The sequence below is a fragment of the Salvelinus alpinus genome, chromosome 6 (assembly GCF_045679555.1).
Source record: "Salvelinus alpinus chromosome 6, SLU_Salpinus.1, whole genome shotgun sequence".
NCBI classification, from domain to species: domain Eukaryota; kingdom Metazoa; phylum Chordata; class Actinopteri; order Salmoniformes; family Salmonidae; genus Salvelinus; species Salvelinus alpinus.
The window spans coordinates 12122644-12139178 of NC_092091.1; the positions used below are offsets into that span (position 1 = coordinate 12122644).

General features: G+C 39.3%; 16 non-coding genes across 16 annotated transcripts; all 16 read right to left on the minus strand.

The window, feature by feature from the left end:
- Positions 1-410: 410 nt before the first annotated feature.
- LOC139579834 (small nucleolar RNA U3) lies at positions 411-625 on the minus strand. Its single transcript, XR_011675849.1, has one exon. It is a non-coding gene; the product is annotated as a small nucleolar RNA U3 (small nucleolar RNA).
- A 798-nt stretch (positions 626-1423) lies between these two features.
- LOC139579835 (small nucleolar RNA U3) lies at positions 1424-1638 on the minus strand. Its single transcript, XR_011675850.1, has one exon. It is a non-coding gene; the product is annotated as a small nucleolar RNA U3 (small nucleolar RNA).
- Positions 1639-2436: 798 nt separating this feature from the next.
- Positions 2437-2651, minus strand: LOC139579836 (small nucleolar RNA U3). The gene has a single exon (XR_011675851.1). It is a non-coding gene; the product is annotated as a small nucleolar RNA U3 (small nucleolar RNA).
- A 797-nt stretch (positions 2652-3448) lies between these two features.
- LOC139579837 (small nucleolar RNA U3) lies at positions 3449-3663 on the minus strand. The gene has a single exon (XR_011675852.1). It is a non-coding gene; the product is annotated as a small nucleolar RNA U3 (small nucleolar RNA).
- Positions 3664-4461: 798 nt separating this feature from the next.
- LOC139579967 (small nucleolar RNA U3) lies at positions 4462-4677 on the minus strand. Its single transcript, XR_011675973.1, has one exon. It is a non-coding gene; the product is annotated as a small nucleolar RNA U3 (small nucleolar RNA).
- Positions 4678-5475: 798 nt separating this feature from the next.
- LOC139579838 (small nucleolar RNA U3) lies at positions 5476-5690 on the minus strand. The gene has a single exon (XR_011675853.1). It is a non-coding gene; the product is annotated as a small nucleolar RNA U3 (small nucleolar RNA).
- A 798-nt stretch (positions 5691-6488) lies between these two features.
- Positions 6489-6704, minus strand: LOC139579820 (small nucleolar RNA U3). Its single transcript, XR_011675834.1, has one exon. It is a non-coding gene; the product is annotated as a small nucleolar RNA U3 (small nucleolar RNA).
- Positions 6705-7502: 798 nt separating this feature from the next.
- Positions 7503-7717, minus strand: LOC139579839 (small nucleolar RNA U3). The gene has a single exon (XR_011675854.1). It is a non-coding gene; the product is annotated as a small nucleolar RNA U3 (small nucleolar RNA).
- Positions 7718-8515: 798 nt separating this feature from the next.
- LOC139579840 (small nucleolar RNA U3) lies at positions 8516-8730 on the minus strand. The gene has a single exon (XR_011675855.1). It is a non-coding gene; the product is annotated as a small nucleolar RNA U3 (small nucleolar RNA).
- A 798-nt stretch (positions 8731-9528) lies between these two features.
- On the minus strand, positions 9529-9743 carry LOC139579841 (small nucleolar RNA U3). Its single transcript, XR_011675856.1, has one exon. It is a non-coding gene; the product is annotated as a small nucleolar RNA U3 (small nucleolar RNA).
- Positions 9744-10541: 798 nt separating this feature from the next.
- Positions 10542-10756, minus strand: LOC139579871 (small nucleolar RNA U3). The gene has a single exon (XR_011675886.1). It is a non-coding gene; the product is annotated as a small nucleolar RNA U3 (small nucleolar RNA).
- Positions 10757-11554: 798 nt separating this feature from the next.
- On the minus strand, positions 11555-11770 carry LOC139579848 (small nucleolar RNA U3). Its single transcript, XR_011675863.1, has one exon. It is a non-coding gene; the product is annotated as a small nucleolar RNA U3 (small nucleolar RNA).
- A 799-nt stretch (positions 11771-12569) lies between these two features.
- Positions 12570-12785, minus strand: LOC139579853 (small nucleolar RNA U3). Its single transcript, XR_011675868.1, has one exon. It is a non-coding gene; the product is annotated as a small nucleolar RNA U3 (small nucleolar RNA).
- A 798-nt stretch (positions 12786-13583) lies between these two features.
- LOC139579966 (small nucleolar RNA U3) lies at positions 13584-13798 on the minus strand. The gene has a single exon (XR_011675972.1). It is a non-coding gene; the product is annotated as a small nucleolar RNA U3 (small nucleolar RNA).
- Positions 13799-14583: 785 nt separating this feature from the next.
- On the minus strand, positions 14584-14798 carry LOC139579815 (small nucleolar RNA U3). The gene has a single exon (XR_011675829.1). It is a non-coding gene; the product is annotated as a small nucleolar RNA U3 (small nucleolar RNA).
- Positions 14799-15594: 796 nt separating this feature from the next.
- LOC139579942 (small nucleolar RNA U3) lies at positions 15595-15809 on the minus strand. Its single transcript, XR_011675950.1, has one exon. It is a non-coding gene; the product is annotated as a small nucleolar RNA U3 (small nucleolar RNA).
- Between the last annotated feature and the right edge of the window lie 726 nt (positions 15810-16535).

Genomic DNA, 16535 nt, shown 5'->3' on the forward strand with positions numbered 1-16535 from the left:
TCCCGAAGGGGCCCAGGCCGGGTCTTTGTTTTACAGAAACATCTGTAGAAACAGAATGGTTTGAATTACAAATTACTAAAACCTATCTATGAAAAGCTGAGACTCTATCGAACATGCACATGTAACATGTTTTGCTCTATGACACTCACAAGCTACACAAGAGTTGTTAGAAGGTACAGGGTACTTCTACGTAGAAGATCAAAGGAAGGTCAAAGGTTGTCCTGAAAGGAAAATGGTAAAACACCTCATTGTGAAGCTAAATTTCAGGGCTGGACATGGAGATAAATGAAAGTCAGAAAACTAAAAAGAAGATTTATGCTGGGGTCTCAGGACTGATTCTATAGGATTTATTTTATTTACAATAAAAATTGGGGAGACATTTCAGTAGGTTTTGTTGTACATGGTTAACATCCACTCAGAACATATTCCCTTCATCCATGTTCATTGAAGAACAAGGAACAGTCATCAAAGGTGGAAGAAAATGAGCAAAGTCATTTCTAGCCTCCAGATTCATGCTCTGAACGGAAATATCTTGAATCATCATCATGGATAGCGAGACCTTCCACTTTAGACACACATTTCTCAAGTACAGAACTATAGAAATGATCCCTGAAAGTATAGTCTTGATGTAGAAGTTGTTGTGATCAAGGTGGAGCATCTTGACAAGTGCATTTGCACCACCGGTTTGTGTTGCATTCTCAGCATCAACAGTTGTTGCAATCAAATTATGTTAATTATGGAGAATTGTGAGCTTCCACAAATGAGAAATATGGTCAACGATGCTGGTTGCCAACAGGTAAAATATGACCTAATGTTGGTGGACAGCTATCCATATTTCAAAGCTGGTTATTTTGTGGAATTCTACCCCCTTTTAAACATTGTGTGTTTTAGCTATAGACGTATGGGTTGTACCATCAGATTTGTCTTTGTCTTCCTCATCCAGTGGTACCAAGAGTTGGTCTGTGTGATTAACGGGGGCTGAGATAGAGCTGTGTTTGTGAGACGAAGACGGATCCCGAAGGGGCCCAGGCCGGGTCTTTGTTTTACAGAAACATCTGTAGAAACAGAATGGTTTGAATTACAAATTACTAAAACCTATCTATGAAAAGCTGAGACTCTATCGAACATGCACATGTAACATGTTTTGCTCTATGACACTCACAAGCTACACAAGAGTTGTTAGAAGGTACAGGGTTCTTCTACGTAGAAGATCAAAGGAAGGTCAAAGGTTGTCCTGAAAGGAAAATGGTAAAACACCTCATTGTGAAGCTAAATTTCAGGGCTGGACATGGAGATAAATGAAAGTCAGAAAACTAAAAAGAAGATTTATGCTGGGGTCTCAGGACTGATTCTATAGGATTTATTTTATTTACAATAAAAACTGGGGAGACATTTCAGTAGGTTTTGTTGTACATGGTTAACATCCACTCAGAACATATTCCCTTCATCCATGTTCATTGAAGAACAAGGAACAGTCATCAAAGGTGGAAGAAAATGAGCAAAGTCATTTCTAGCCTCCAGATTCATGCTCTGAACGGAAATATCTTGAATCATCATCATGGATAGCGAGACCTTCCACTTTAGACACACATTTCTCAAGTACAGAACTATAGAAATGATCCCTGAAAGTATAGTCTTGGTGTAGAAGTTGTTGTGATCAAGGTGGAGCATCTTGACAAGAGCATTTGCACCACCGGTTTGTGTTGCATTCTCAGCATCAACAGTTGTTGCAATCAAATTATGTTAATTATGGAGAATTGCGAGCTTCCACAAATGAGAAATATGGTCAACGATGCTGGTTGCCAACAGGTAAAATATGACCTAATGTTGGTGGACAGCCATCCATATTTCAAAGCTGGTTATTTTGTGGAATTCTACCCCCTTTTAAACATTGTGTGTTTTAGCTATAGACGTAGGGATTGTACCATCAGGTTTGTCTTTGTCTTCCGCATCCAGTGGTACAAAGAGTTGGTCTGTGTGATTAACGGGGGCTGAGATAGAGCTGTGTTCGTGAGACGAAGACGGATCCCGAAGGGGCCCAGGCCAGGTCTTTGTTTTACAGAAACATCTGTAGAAACAGAATGGTTTGAATTACAAATTACTAAAACCTATCTATGAAAAGCTGAGACTCTATCGAACATGCACATGTAACATGTTTTGCTCTATGACACTCACAAGCTACACAAGAGTTGTTAGAAGGTACAGGGTACTTCTACGTAGAAGATCAAAGGAAGGTCAAAGGTTGTCCTGAAAGGAAAATGGTAAAACACCTCATTGTGAAGCTAAATTTCAGGGCTGGACATGGAGATAAATGAAAGTCAGAAAACTAAAAAGAAGATTTATGCTGGGGTCTCAGGACTGATTCTATAGGATTTATTTTATTTACAATAAAAATTGGGGAGACATTTCAGTAGGTTTTGTTGTACATGGTTAACATCCACTCAGAACATATTCCCTTCATCCATGTTCATTGAAGAACAAGGAACAGTCATCAAAGGTGGAAGAAAATGAGCAAAGTCATTTCTAGCCTCCAGATTCATGCTCTGAACGGAAATATCTTGAATCATCATCATGGATAGCGAGACCTTCCACTTTAGACACACATTTCTCAAGTACAGAACTATAGAAATGATCCCTGAAAGTATAGTCTTGGTGTAGAAGTTGTTGTGATCAAGGTGGAGCATCTTGACAAGTGCATTTGCACCACCGGTTTGTGTTGCATTCTCAGCATCAACAGTTGTTGCAATCAAATTATGTTAATTATGGAGAATTGTGAGCTTCCACAAATGAGAAATATGGTCAACGATGCTGGTTGCCAACAGGTAAAATATGACCTAATGTTGGTGGACAGCTATCCATATTTCAAAGCTGGTTATTTTGTGGAATTCTACCCCCTTTTAAACATTGTGTGTTTTAGCTATAGACGTATGGGTTGTACCATCAGATTTGTCTTTGTCTTCCTCATCCAGTGGTACCAAGAGTTGGTCTGTGTGATTAACGGGGGCTGAGATAGAGCTGTGTTCGTGAGACGAAGACGGATCCCGAAGGGGCCCAGGCCGGGTCTTTGTTTTACAGAAACATCTGTAGAAACAGAATGGTTTGAATTACAAATTACTAAAACCTATCTATGAAAAGCTGAGACTCTATCGAACATGCACATGTAACATGTTTTTCTCTATGACGCTCACAAGCTACACAAGAGTTGTTAGAAGGTACAGGGTTCTTCTACGTAGAAGATCAAAGGAAGGTCAAAGGTTGTCCTGAAAGGAAAATGGTAAAACACCTCATCGTGAAGCTAAATTTCAGGGCTGGACATGAGATAAATCAAAGTCAGAAAACTAAAAAGAAGATTTATGCTGGGGTCTCAGGACTGATTCTATAGGATTTATTTTATTTACAATAAAAATTGGGGAGACATTTCAGTAGGTTTTGTTGTACATGGTTAACATCCACTCAGAACATATTCCCTTCATCCATGTTCATTGAAGAACAAGGAACAGTCATCAAAGGTGGAAGAAAATGAGCAAAGTCATTTCTAGCCTCCAGATTCATGCTCTGAACGGAAATATCTTGAATCATCATCATGGATAGCGAGACCTTCCACTTTAGACACACATTTCTCAAGTACAGAACTATAGAAATGATCCCTGAAAGTATAGTCTTGATGTAGAAGTTGTTGTGATCAAGGTGGAGCATCTTGACAAGTGCATTTGCACCACCGGTTTGTGTTGCATTCTCAGCATCAACAGTTGTTGCAATCAAATTATGTTAATTATGGAGAATTGTGAGCTTCCACAAATGAGAAATATGGTCAACGATGCTGGTTGCCAACAGGTAAAATATGACCTAATGTTGGTGGACAGCTATCCATATTTCAAAGCTGGTTATTTTGTGGAATTCTACCCCCTTTTAAACATTGTGTGTTTTAGCTATAGACGTATGGGTTGTACCATCAGATTTGTCTTTGTCTTCCTCATCCAGTGGTACCAAGAGTTGGTCTGTGTGATTAACGGGGGCTGAGATAGAGCTGTGTTTGTGAGACGAAGACGGATCCCGAAGGGGCCCAGGCCGGGTCTTTGTTTTACAGAAACATCTGTAGAAACAGAATGGTTTGAATTACAAATTACTAAAACCTATCTATGAAAAGCTGAGACTCTATCGAACATGCACATGTAACATGTTTTGCTCTATGACACTCACAAGCTACACAAGAGTTGTTAGAAGGTACAGGGTTCTTCTACGTAGAAGATCAAAGGAAGGTCAAAGGTTGTCCTGAAAGGAAAATGGTAAAACACCTCATTGTGAAGCTACATTTCAGGGCTGGACATGGAGATAAATGAAAGTCAGAAAACTAAAAAGAAGATTTATGCTGGGGTCTCAGGACTGATTCTATAGGATTTATTTTATTTACAATAAAAACTGGGGAGACATTTCAGTAGGTTTTGTTGTACATGGTTAACATCCACTCAGAACATATTCCCTTCATCCATGTTCATTGGAGAACAAGGAACAGTCATCAAAGGTGGAAGAAAAATGAGTAAAGTCATTTCTAGCCACCAGATTCATGCTCTGAACGGAAATATCTTGAATCATCATCATGGATAGCGAGACCTTCCACTTTAGACACACATTTCTCAAGTACAGAACTATAGAAATGATCCCTGAAAGTATAGTCTTGGTGTAGAAGTTGTTGTGATCAAGGTGGAGCATCTTGACAAGAGCATTTGCACCACCGGTTTGTGTTGCATTCTCAGCATCAACAGTTGTTGCAATCAAATTATGTTAATTATGGAGAATTGCGAGCTTCCACAAATGAGAAATATGGTCAACGATGCTGGTTGCCAACAGGTAAAATATGACCTAATGTTGGTGGACAGCCATCCATATTTCAAAGCTGGTTATTTTGTGGAATTCTACCCCCTTTTAAACATTGTGTGTTTTAGCTATAGACGTAGGGATTGTACCATCAGGTTTGTCTTTGTCTTCCGCATCCAGTGGTACAAAGAGTTGGTCTGTGTGATTAACGGGGGCTGAGATAGAGCTGTGTTCGTGAGACGAAGACGGATCCCGAAGGGGCCCAGGCCAGGTCTTTGTTTTACAGAAACATCTGTAGAAACAGAATGGTTTGAATTACAAATTACTAAAACCTATCTATGAAAAGCTGAGACTCTATCGAACATGCACATGTAACATGTTTTGCTCTATGACACTCACAAGCTACACAAGAGTTGTTAGAAGGTACAGGGTACTTCTACGTAGAAGATCAAAGGAAGGTCAAAGGTTGTCCTGAAAGGAAAATGGTAAAACACCTCATTGTGAAGCTAAATTTCAGGGCTGGACATGGAGATAAATGAAAGTCAGAAAACTAAAAAGAAGATTTATGCTGGGGTCTCAGGACTGATTCTATAGGATTTATTTTATTTACAATAAAAATTGGGGAGACATTTCAGTAGGTTTTGTTGTACATGGTTAACATCCACTCAGAACATATTCCCTTCATCCATGTTCATTGAAGAACAAGGAACAGTCATCAAAGGTGGAAGAAAATGAGCAAAGTCATTTCTAGCCTCCAGATTCATGCTCTGAACGGAAATATCTTGAATCATCATCATGGATAGCGAGACCTTCCACTTTAGACACACATTTCTCAAGTACAGAACTATAGAAATGATCCCTGAAAGTATAGTCTTGATGTAGAAGTTGTTGTGATCAAGGTGGAGCATCTTGACAAGTGCATTTGCACCACCGGTTTGTGTTGCATTCTCAGCATCAACAGTTGTTGCAATCAAATTATGTTAATTATGGAGAATTGTGAGCTTCCACAAATGAGAAATATGGTCAACGATGCTGGTTGCCAACAGGTAAAATATGACCTAATGTTGGTGGACAGCTATCCATATTTCAAAGCTGGTTATTTTGTGGAATTCTACCCCCTTTTAAACATTGTGTGTTTTAGCTATAGACGTATGGGTTGTACCATCAGATTTGTTTTTGTCTTCCTCATCCAGTGGTACCAAGAGTTGGTCTGTGTGATTAACGGGGGCTGAGATAGAGCTGTGTTTGTGAGACGAAGACGGATCCCGAAGGGGCCCAGGCCGGGTCTTTGTTTTACAGAAACATCTGTAGAAACAGAATGGTTTGAATTACAAATTACTAAAACCTATCTATGAAAAGCTGAGACTCTATCGAACATGCACATGTAACATGTTTTGCTCTATGACACTCACAAGCTACACAAGAGTTGTTAGAAGGTACAGGGTTCTTCTACGTAGAAGATCAAAGGAAGGTCAAAGGTTGTCCTGAAAGGAAAATGGTAAAACACCTCATTGTGAAGCTACATTTCAGGGCTGGACATGGAGATAAATGAAAGTCAGAAAACTAAAAAGAAGATTTATGCTGGGGTCTCAGGACTGATTCTATAGGATTTATTTTATTTACAATAAAAACTGGGGAGACATTTCAGTAGGTTTTGTTGTACATGGTTAACATCCACTCAAAACATATTCCCATCATCCATGTTCATTGGAGAACAAGGAACAGTCATCAAAGGTGGAAGAAAAATGAGTAAAGTCATTTCTAGCCACCAGATTCATGCTCTGAACGGGAATATCTTGAATCATCATCATGGATAGCGAGACCTTCCACTTTAGACACACATTTCTCAAGTACAGAACTATAGAAATGATCCCTGAAAGTATAGTCTTGGTGTAGAAGTTGTTGTGATCAAGGTGGAGCATCTTGACAAGAGCATTTGCACCACCGGTTTGTGTTGCATTCTCAGCATCAACAGTTGTTGCAATCAAATTATGTTAATTATGGAGAATTGCGAGCTTCCACAAATGAGAAATATGGTCAACGATGCTGGTTGCCAACAGGTAAAATATGACCTAATGTTGGTGGACAGCCATCCATATTTCAAAGCTGGTTATTTTGTGGAATTCTACCCCCTTTTAAACATTGTGTGTTTTAGCTATAGACGTAGGGATTGTACCATCAGGTTTGTCTTTGTCTTCCGCATCCAGTGGTACAAAGAGTTGGTCTGTGTGATTAACGGGGGCTGAGATAGAGCTGTGTTCGTGAGACGAAGACGGATCCCGAAGGGGCCCAGGCCAGGTCTTTGTTTTACAGAAACATCTGTAGAAACAGAATGGTTTGAATTACAAATTACTAAAACCTATCTATGAAAAGCTGAGACTCTATCGAACATGCACATGTAACATGTTTTGCTCTATGACACTCACAAGCTACACAAGAGTTGTTAGAAGGTACAGGGTACTTCTACGTAGAAGATCAAAGGAAGGTCAAAGGTTGTCCTGAAAGGAAAATGGTAAAACACCTCATTGTGAAGCTAAATTTCAGGGCTGGACATGGAGATAAATGAAAGTCAGAAAACTAAAAAGAAGATTTATGCTGGGGTCTCAGGACTGATTCTATAGGATTTATTTTATTTACAATAAAAATTGGGGAGACATTTCAGTAGGTTTTGTTGTACATGGTTAACATCCACTCAGAACATATTCCCTTCATCCATGTTCATTGAAGAACAAGGAACAGTCATCAAAGGTGGAAGAAAATGAGCAAAGTCATTTCTAGCCTCCAGATTCATGCTCTGAACGGAAATATCTTGAATCATCATCATGGATAGCGAGACCTTCCACTTTAGACACACATTTCTCAAGTACAGAACTATAGAAATGATCCCTGAAAGTATAGTCTTGATGTAGAAGTTGTTGTGATCAAGGTGGAGCATCTTGACAAGTGCATTTGCACCACCGGTTTGTGTTGCATTCTCAGCATCAACAGTTGTTGCAATCAAATTATGTTAATTATGGAGAATTGTGAGCTTCCACAAATGAGAAATATGGTCAACGATGCTGGTTGCCAACAGGTAAAATATGACCTAATGTTGGTGGACAGCTATCCATATTTCAAAGCTGGTTATTTTGTGGAATTCTACCCCCTTTTAAACATTGTGTGTTTTAGCTATAGACGTATGGGTTGTACCATCAGATTTGTCTTTGTCTTCCTCATCCAGTGGTACCAAGAGTTGGTCTGTGTGATTAACGGGGGCTGAGATAGAGCTGTGTTTGTGAGACGAAGACGGATCCCGAAGGGGCCCAGGCCGGGTCTTTGTTTTACAGAAACATCTGTAGAAACAGAATGGTTTGAATTACAAATTACTAAAACCTATCTATGAAAAGCTGAGACTCTATCGAACATGCACATGTAACATGTTTTGCTCTATGACACTCACAAGCTACACAAGAGTTGTTAGAAGGTACAGGGTTCTTCTACGTAGAAGATCAAAGGAAGGTCAAAGGTTGTCCTGAAAGGAAAATGGTAAAACACCTCATTGTGAAGCTAAATTTCAGGGCTGGACATGGAGATAAATGAAAGTCAGAAAACTAAAAAGAAGATTTATGCTGGGGTCTCAGGACTGATTCTATAGGATTTATTTTATTTACAATAAAAACTGGGGAGACATTTCAGTAGGTTTTGTTGTACATGGTTAACATCCACTCAGAACATATTCCCTTCATCCATGTTCATTGAAGAACAAGGAACAGTCATCAAAGGTGGAAGAAAATGAGCAAAGTCATTTCTAGCCTCCAGATTCATGCTCTGAACGGAAATATCTTGAATCATCATCATGGATAGCGAGACCTTCCACTTTAGACACACATTTCTCAAGTACAGAACTATAGAAATGATCCCTGAAAGTATAGTCTTGGTGTAGAAGTTGTTGTGATCAAGGTGGAGCATCTTGACAAGAGCATTTGCACCACCGGTTTGTGTTGCATTCTCAGCATCAACAGTTGTTGCAATCAAATTATGTTAATTATGGAGAATTGCGAGCTTCCACAAATGAGAAATATGGTCAACGATGCTGGTTGCCAACAGGTAAAATATGACCTAATGTTGGTGGACAGCCATCCATATTTCAAAGCTGGTTATTTTGTGGAATTCTACCCCCTTTTAAACATTGTGTGTTTTAGCTATAGACGTAGGGATTGTACCATCAGGTTTGTCTTTGTCTTCCGCATCCAGTGGTACAAAGAGTTGGTCTGTGTGATTAACGGGGGCTGAGATAGAGCTGTGTTCGTGAGACGAAGACGGATCCCGAAGGGGCCCAGGCCGGGTCTTTGTTTTACAGAAACATCTGTAGAAACAGAATGGTTTGAATTACAAATTACTAAAACCTATCTATGAAAAGCTGAGACTCTATCGAACATGCACATGTAACATGTTTTGCTCTATGACACTCACAAGCTACACAAGAGTTGTTAGAAGGTACAGGGTTCTTCTACGTAGAAGATCAAAGGAAGGTCAAAGGTTGTCCTGAAAGGAAAATGGTAAAACACCTCATTGTGAAGCTAAATTTCAGGGCTGGACATGGAGATAAATGAAAGTCAGAAAACTAAAAAGAAGATTTATGCTGGGGTCTCAGGACTGATTCTATAGGATTTATTTTATTTACAATAAAAATTGGGGAGACATTTCAGTAGGTTTTGTTGTACATGGTTAACATCCACTCAGAACATATTCCCTTCATCCATGTTCATTGAAGAACAAGGAACAGTCATCAAAGGTGGAAGAAAATGAGCAAAGTCATTTCTAGCCTCCAGATTCATGCTCTGAACGGAAATATCTTGAATCATCATCATGGATAGCGAGACCTTCCACTTTAGACACACATTTCTCAAGTACAGAACTATAGAAATGATCCCTGAAAGTATAGTCTTGATGTAGAAGTTGTTGTGATCAAGGTGGAGCATCTTGACAAGTGCATTTGCACCACCGGTTTGTGTTGCATTCTCAGCATCAACAGTTGTTGCAATCAAATTATGTTAATTATGGAGAATTGTGAGCTTCCACAAATGAGAAATATGGTCAACGATGCTGGTTGCCAACAGGTAAAATATGACCTAATGTTGGTGGACAGCTATCCATATTTCAAAGCTGGTTATTTTGTGGAATTCTACCCCCTTTTAAACATTGTGTGTTTTAGCTATAGACGTATGGGTTGTACCATCAGATTTGTCTTTGTCTTCCTCATCCAGTGGTACCAAGAGTTGGTCTGTGTGATTAACGGGGGCTGAGATAGAGCTGTGTTCGTGAGACGAAGACGGATCCCGAAGGGGCCCAGGCCGGGTCTTTGTTTTACAGAAACATCTGTAGAAACAGAATGGTTTGAATTACAAATTACTAAAACCTATCTATGAAAAGCTGAGACTCTATCGAACATGCACATGTAACATGTTTTGCTCTATGACACTCACAAGCTACACAAGAGTTGTTAGAAGGTACAGGGTTCTTCTACGTAGAAAATCAAAGGAAGGTCAAAGGTTGTCCTGAAAGGAAAATGGTAAAACACCTCATTGTGAAGCTAAATTTCAGGGCTGGACATGGAGATAAATGAAAGTCAGAAAACTAAAAAGAAGATTTATGCTGGGGTCTCAGGACTGATTCTATAGGATTTATTTTATTTACAATAAAAACTGGGGAGACATTTCAGTAGGTTTTGTTGTACATGGTTAACATCCACTCAGAACATATTCCCTTCATCCATGTTCATTGAAGAACAAGGAACAGTCATCAAAGGTGGAAGAAAATGAGCAAAGTCATTTCTAGCCTCCAGATTCATGCTCTGAACGGAAATATCTTGAATCATCATCATGGATAGCGAGACCTTCCACTTTAGACACACATTTCTCAAGTACAGAACTATAGACATGATCCCTGAAAGTATAGTCTTGGTGTAGAAGTTGTTGTGATCAAGGTGGAGCATCTTGACAAGAGCATTTGCACCACCGGTTTGTGTTGCATTCTCAGCATCAACAGTTGTTGCAATCAAATTATGTTAATTATGTAGAATTGTGAGCTTACACAAATGAGAAATATGGTCAACGATGCTGGTTGCCAACAGGTAAAATATGACCTAATGTTGTTGGACAGCTATCCATATTTCAAAGCTGGTTATTTTGTGGAATTCGACCCCCTTTTAAACATTGTGTGTTTTAGCTATAGACGTATGGGTTGTACCATCAGATTTGTTTTTGTCTTCCTCATCCAGTGGTACCAAGAGTTGGTCTGTGTGATTAACGGGGGCTGAGATAGAGCTGTGTTCATGAGACAAAGACGGATCCCGAAGGGGCCAAGGCCCGGGTCTTTTTTTTACAAAAACATCTGTAGAAACAGAATGGTTTGAATTACAAACTACTAAAACCTATCTATGAAAAGCTGAGACTCGATTGAACATGCACATGTAACATGTTTTTCTCTATGACGCTGACAAGCTACACAAGAATTGTTAGAAGGTACATGGTTCTTCTACGTAGAAAATCAAAGGAAGGTCAAAGGTTGTCCTGAAAGGAAAATGGTAAAACACCTCATCGTGAAGCTAAATTTCAGGGCTGGACATGAGATAAATCAAAGTCAGAAAACTAAAAAGAAGATTTATGCTGGGGTCTCAGGACTGATTCTATAGGATTTATTTTATTTACAATAAAAATTGGGGAGACATTTCAGTAGGTTTTGTTGTACATGGTTAACATCCACTCAGAACATATTCCCATCATCCATGTTCATTGGAGAACAAGGAACAGTCATCAAAGGTGGAAGAAAAATGAGTAAAGTCATTTCTAGCCACCAGATACATGCTCTGAACGGGAATATCTTGAATCATCATCATGGATTACGAGACGTTCCACTTTAGACACACATTTCTCAAGTACAGAACTATAGAAATGATCTCTGAAAGTATAGTCTTGGTGTAGAAGTTGTTGTGATCAAGGTGGAGCATCTTGACAAGAGCATTTGCACCACCGGTTTGTGTTGCATTCTCAGCATCAACAGTTGTTGCAATCAAATTATGTTAATTATGGAGAATTGTGAGCTTCCACAAATGAGAAATATGGTCAACGATGCTGGTTGCCAACATGTAAAATATGACCTAATGTTGGTGGACAGCTATCCATATTTCAAAGTCAGTTATTTTTGTGGAATTCTACCCCCTTTTAAACATTGTGTGTTTTAGCTATAGACGTATGGGTTGTACCATCAGATTTGTCTTTGTCTTTCGCATCCAGGTTTACCAAGAGTTGGTCTGTGTGATTAACGGGGGCTGAGATAGAGCTGTGTTCGTGAGACAAAGACGGATCCCGAAGGGGCCCAGGCCCGGGTCTTTGTTTTACAGAAACATCTGTAGAAACAGAATGGTTTGAATTACAAATTACTAAAACCTATCTATGAAAAGCTGAGACTCTATCGAACATGCACATGTAACATGTTTTTCTCTATGACGCTCACAAGCTACACAAGAGTTGTTAGAAGGTACAGTGTTCTTCTACGTAGAAGATCAAAGGAAGGTCAAAGGTTGTCCTGAAAGGAAAATGGTAAAACACCTCATCGTGAAGCTAAATTTCAGGGCTGGACATGAGATAAATCAAAGTCAGAAAACTAAAAAGAAGATTTATGCTGGGGTCTCAGGACTGATTCTATAGGATTTATTTTATTTACAATAAAAATTGGGGATACGTTTCAGTAGTTTTTGTTGTACATGGTTAACATCCACTCAGAACATATTCCCTTCATCCATGTTCATTGGAGAACAAGGAACAGTCATCAAAGGTGGAAGAAAAATGAGTAAAGTCATTTCTAGCCACCAGATTCATGCTCTGAACTGAAATATCTTAAATCATCATCATGGATAGCGAGACCTTCCACTTTAGACACACATTTCTCAAGTACAGAACTATAGAAATGATCCCTGAAAGTATAGTCTTGGTCTAGAAGTTGTTGTGATCAAGGTGGAGCATCTTGACAAGAGCATTTGCACCACCGGTTTGTGTTGCATTCTCAGCATCAACAGTTGTTGCAATCAAATTATGTTAATTATGTAGAATTGTGACCTTCCACAAATGAGAAATATGGTCAACGATGCTGGTTGCCAACAGGTAAAATATGACCTAATGTTGTTGGACAGCTATCCATATTTCAAAGTCAGTTATTTTTGTGGAATTCTACCCCCTTTTAAACATTGTGTGTTTTAGCTATAGACGTATGGGTTGTACCATCAGATTTGTCTTTGTCTTTCGCATCCAGGTGCACCAAGAGTTTGTCTGTGTGATTAACGGGGGCTGAGATAGAGCTGTGTTCGTGAGACAAAGACGGATCCCGAAGGGGCCCAGGCCGGGTCTTTGTTTTACAGAAACATCTGTAGAAACAGAATGGTTTGAATTACAAATTACTAAAACCTATCTATGAAAAGCTGAGACTCTATCGAACATGCACATGTAACATGTTCTTCTCTATGACGCTCACAAGCTACACAAGAGTTGTTAGAAGGTACAGGGTTCTTCTACGTAGAAGATCACAGGAAGGTCAAAGGTTGTCCTGAAAGGAAAATGGTAAAACACCTCATCATGAAGCTAAATTTCAGGGCTGGACATGAGATAAATCAAAGTCAGAAAACTAAAAAGAAGATTTATGCTGGGATCTCAGGACTGATTCTATAGGATTTATTTTATTAACGATAAGAATTTTGGAGACATTTCAGTAGTTTTTGTTGTACATGGTTAACATCCACTCAGAACATATTCCCTTCATCCATGTTCATTGAAGAACAAGGAACAGTCATCAAAGGTGGAAGAAAATGAGCAAAGTCATTTCTAGCCACCAGATTCATGCTCTGAACGGAAATATCTTGAATCATCATCATGGATAGCGAGACCTTCCACTTTAGACACACATTTCTCAAGTACAGAACTATAGAAATGATCCCTGAAAGTATAGTCTTGGTGTAGAAGTTGTTGTGATCAAGGTGGAGCATCTTGACAAGAGCATTTGCACCACCGGTTTGTGTTGCATTCTCAGCATCAACAGTTGTTGCAATCAAATTATGTTAATTATGTAGAATTGTGAGCTTCCACAAATGAGAAATATGGTCAACGATGCTGGTTGCCAACAGGTAAAATATGACCTAATGTTGTTGGACAGCTATCCATATTTCAAAGCTGGTTATTTTGTGGAATTCTACCCCCTTTTAAACATTGTGTGTTTTAGGGGTTGTACCATCAGATTTGTCTTTGTCTTTCGCATCCAGGTGTACCAAGAGTTGGTCTGTGTGATTAACGGGGGCTAAGATAGAGCTGTGTTCGTGAGACAAAGACGGATCCCGAAGGTGCCCAGGCCGGGTCTTTGTTTTACAGAAACATCTGTAGAAACAGAATGGTTTGAATTACAAATTACTAAAACCTATCTATGAAAAGCTGAGACTCTATCGAACATGCACATGTAACATGTTTTTCTCTATGACGCTCACAAGCTACACAAGAGTTGTTAGAAGGTACAGGGTTCTTCTACGTAGAAGATCAAAGGAAGGTCAAAGGTTGTCCTGAAAGGAAAATGGTAAAACACCTCATCGTGAAGCTAAATTTCAGGGCTGGACATGAGATAAATCAAATTCAGAAAACTAAAAAGAAGATTTATGCTGGGGTCTCAGGACTGATTCTACAGGATTTATTTTATTTACAATAAAAATTGGGGAGACATTTCAGTAGGTTTTGTTGTACATGGTTAACATCCACTCAGAACATATTCCCTTCATCCATGTTCATTGAAGAACAAGGAACAGTCATCAAAGGTGGAAGAAAATGAGCAAAGTCATTTCTAGCCACCAGATTCATGCTCTGAACAGAAATATCTTGAATCATCATCATGGATAGCGAGACCTTCCACTTTAGACACACATTTCTCAAGTACAGAACTATAGAAATGATCCCTGAAAGTATAGTCTTGGTGTAGAAGTTGTTGTGATCAAGGTGGAGCATCTTGACAAGAGCATTTGCACCACCGGTTTGTGTTGCATTCTCAGCATCAACAGTTGTTGCAATCAAATTATGTTAATTATGGAGAATTGTGAGCTTCCACAAATGAGAAATATGGTCAACGATGCTGGTTGCCAACAGGTAAAATATGACCTAATGTTGGTGGACAGCTATCCATATTTCAAAGCCAGTTATTTTTGTGGAATTCTACCCCCTTTTAAACATTGTGTTTTAGCTATAGACGTATGGGTTGTACCATCAGATTTGTCTTTGTCTTTCGCATCCAGGCGTACCAAGAGTTGGTCTGTGTGATTAACGGGGGCTGAGATAGAGCTGTGTTCTTGAGACAAAGACGGATCCCGAAGGGGCCCAGGCCGGGTCTTTGTTTTACAGAAACATGTGTAGAAACAGAATGGTTTGAATTACAAATTACTAAAACCTATCTATGAAAAGCTGAGACTCTATCGAACATGCACATGTAACATGTTTTGCTCTATGACGCTCACAAGCTACACAATAGTTGTTCGAAGGTACAGTGTTCTTCGACGTAGAAGATCAAAGGAAGGTCAAAGGTTGTCCTGAAAGGAAAATGGTAAAACACCTCATCGTGAAGCTAAATTTCAGGGCTGGACATGAGATAAATCAAAGTCAGAAAACTAAAAAGAAGATTTATGCTGGGATCTCAGGACTGATTCTATAGGATTTATTTTATTAACGATAAGAACTTGGGAGACATTTCAGTAGGTTTTGTTGTACATGGTTAACATCCACTCAGAACATATTCCCTTCATCCATGTTCATTGAAGAACAAGGAACAGTCATCAAAGGTGGAAGAAAATGAGCAAAGTCATTTCTAGCCACCAGATTCATGCTCTGAACGGGAATATCTTGAATCATCATCATGGATAGCGAGACCTTCCACTTTAGACACACATTTCTCAAGTAAAGAACTATAGAAATGATCCCTGAAAGTATAGTCTTGATGTAGAAGTTGTTGTGATCAAGGTGGAGCATCTTGAAAAGAGCATTTGCACCACCGGTTTGTGTTGCATTCTCAGCATCAACAGTTGTTGCAATCAAATTATGTTAATTATGGAGAATTGCGAGCTTCCACAAATGAGAAATATGGTCAACGATGCTGGTTGCCAACAGGTAAAATATGACCTAATGTTGGTGGACAGCCATCCATATTTCAAAGCTGGTTATTTTGTGGAATTCTACCCCCTTTTAAACATTGTGTGTTTTAGCTATAGACGTAGGGATTGTACCATCAGGTTTGTCTTTGTCTTCCGCATCCAGTGGTACAAAGAGTTGGTCTGTGTGATTAACGGGGGCTGAGATAGAGCTGTGTTCGTGAGACGAAGACGGATCCCGAAGGGGCCCAGGCCGGGTCTTTGTTTTACAGAAACATCTGTAGAAACAGAATGGTTTGAATTACAAATTACTAAAACCTATCTATGAAAAGCTGAGACTCTATCGAACATGCACATGTAACATGTTTTGCTCTATGACACTCACAAGCTACACAAGAGTTGTTAGAAGGTACAGGGTTCTTCTACGTAGAAGATCAAAGGAAGGTCAAAGGTTGTCCTGAAAGGAAAATGGTAAAACACCTCATTGTGAAGCTAAATTTCAGGGCTGGACATGGAGATAAATGAAAGTCAGAAAACTAAAAAGAAGATTTATGCTGGGGTCTCAGGACTGATT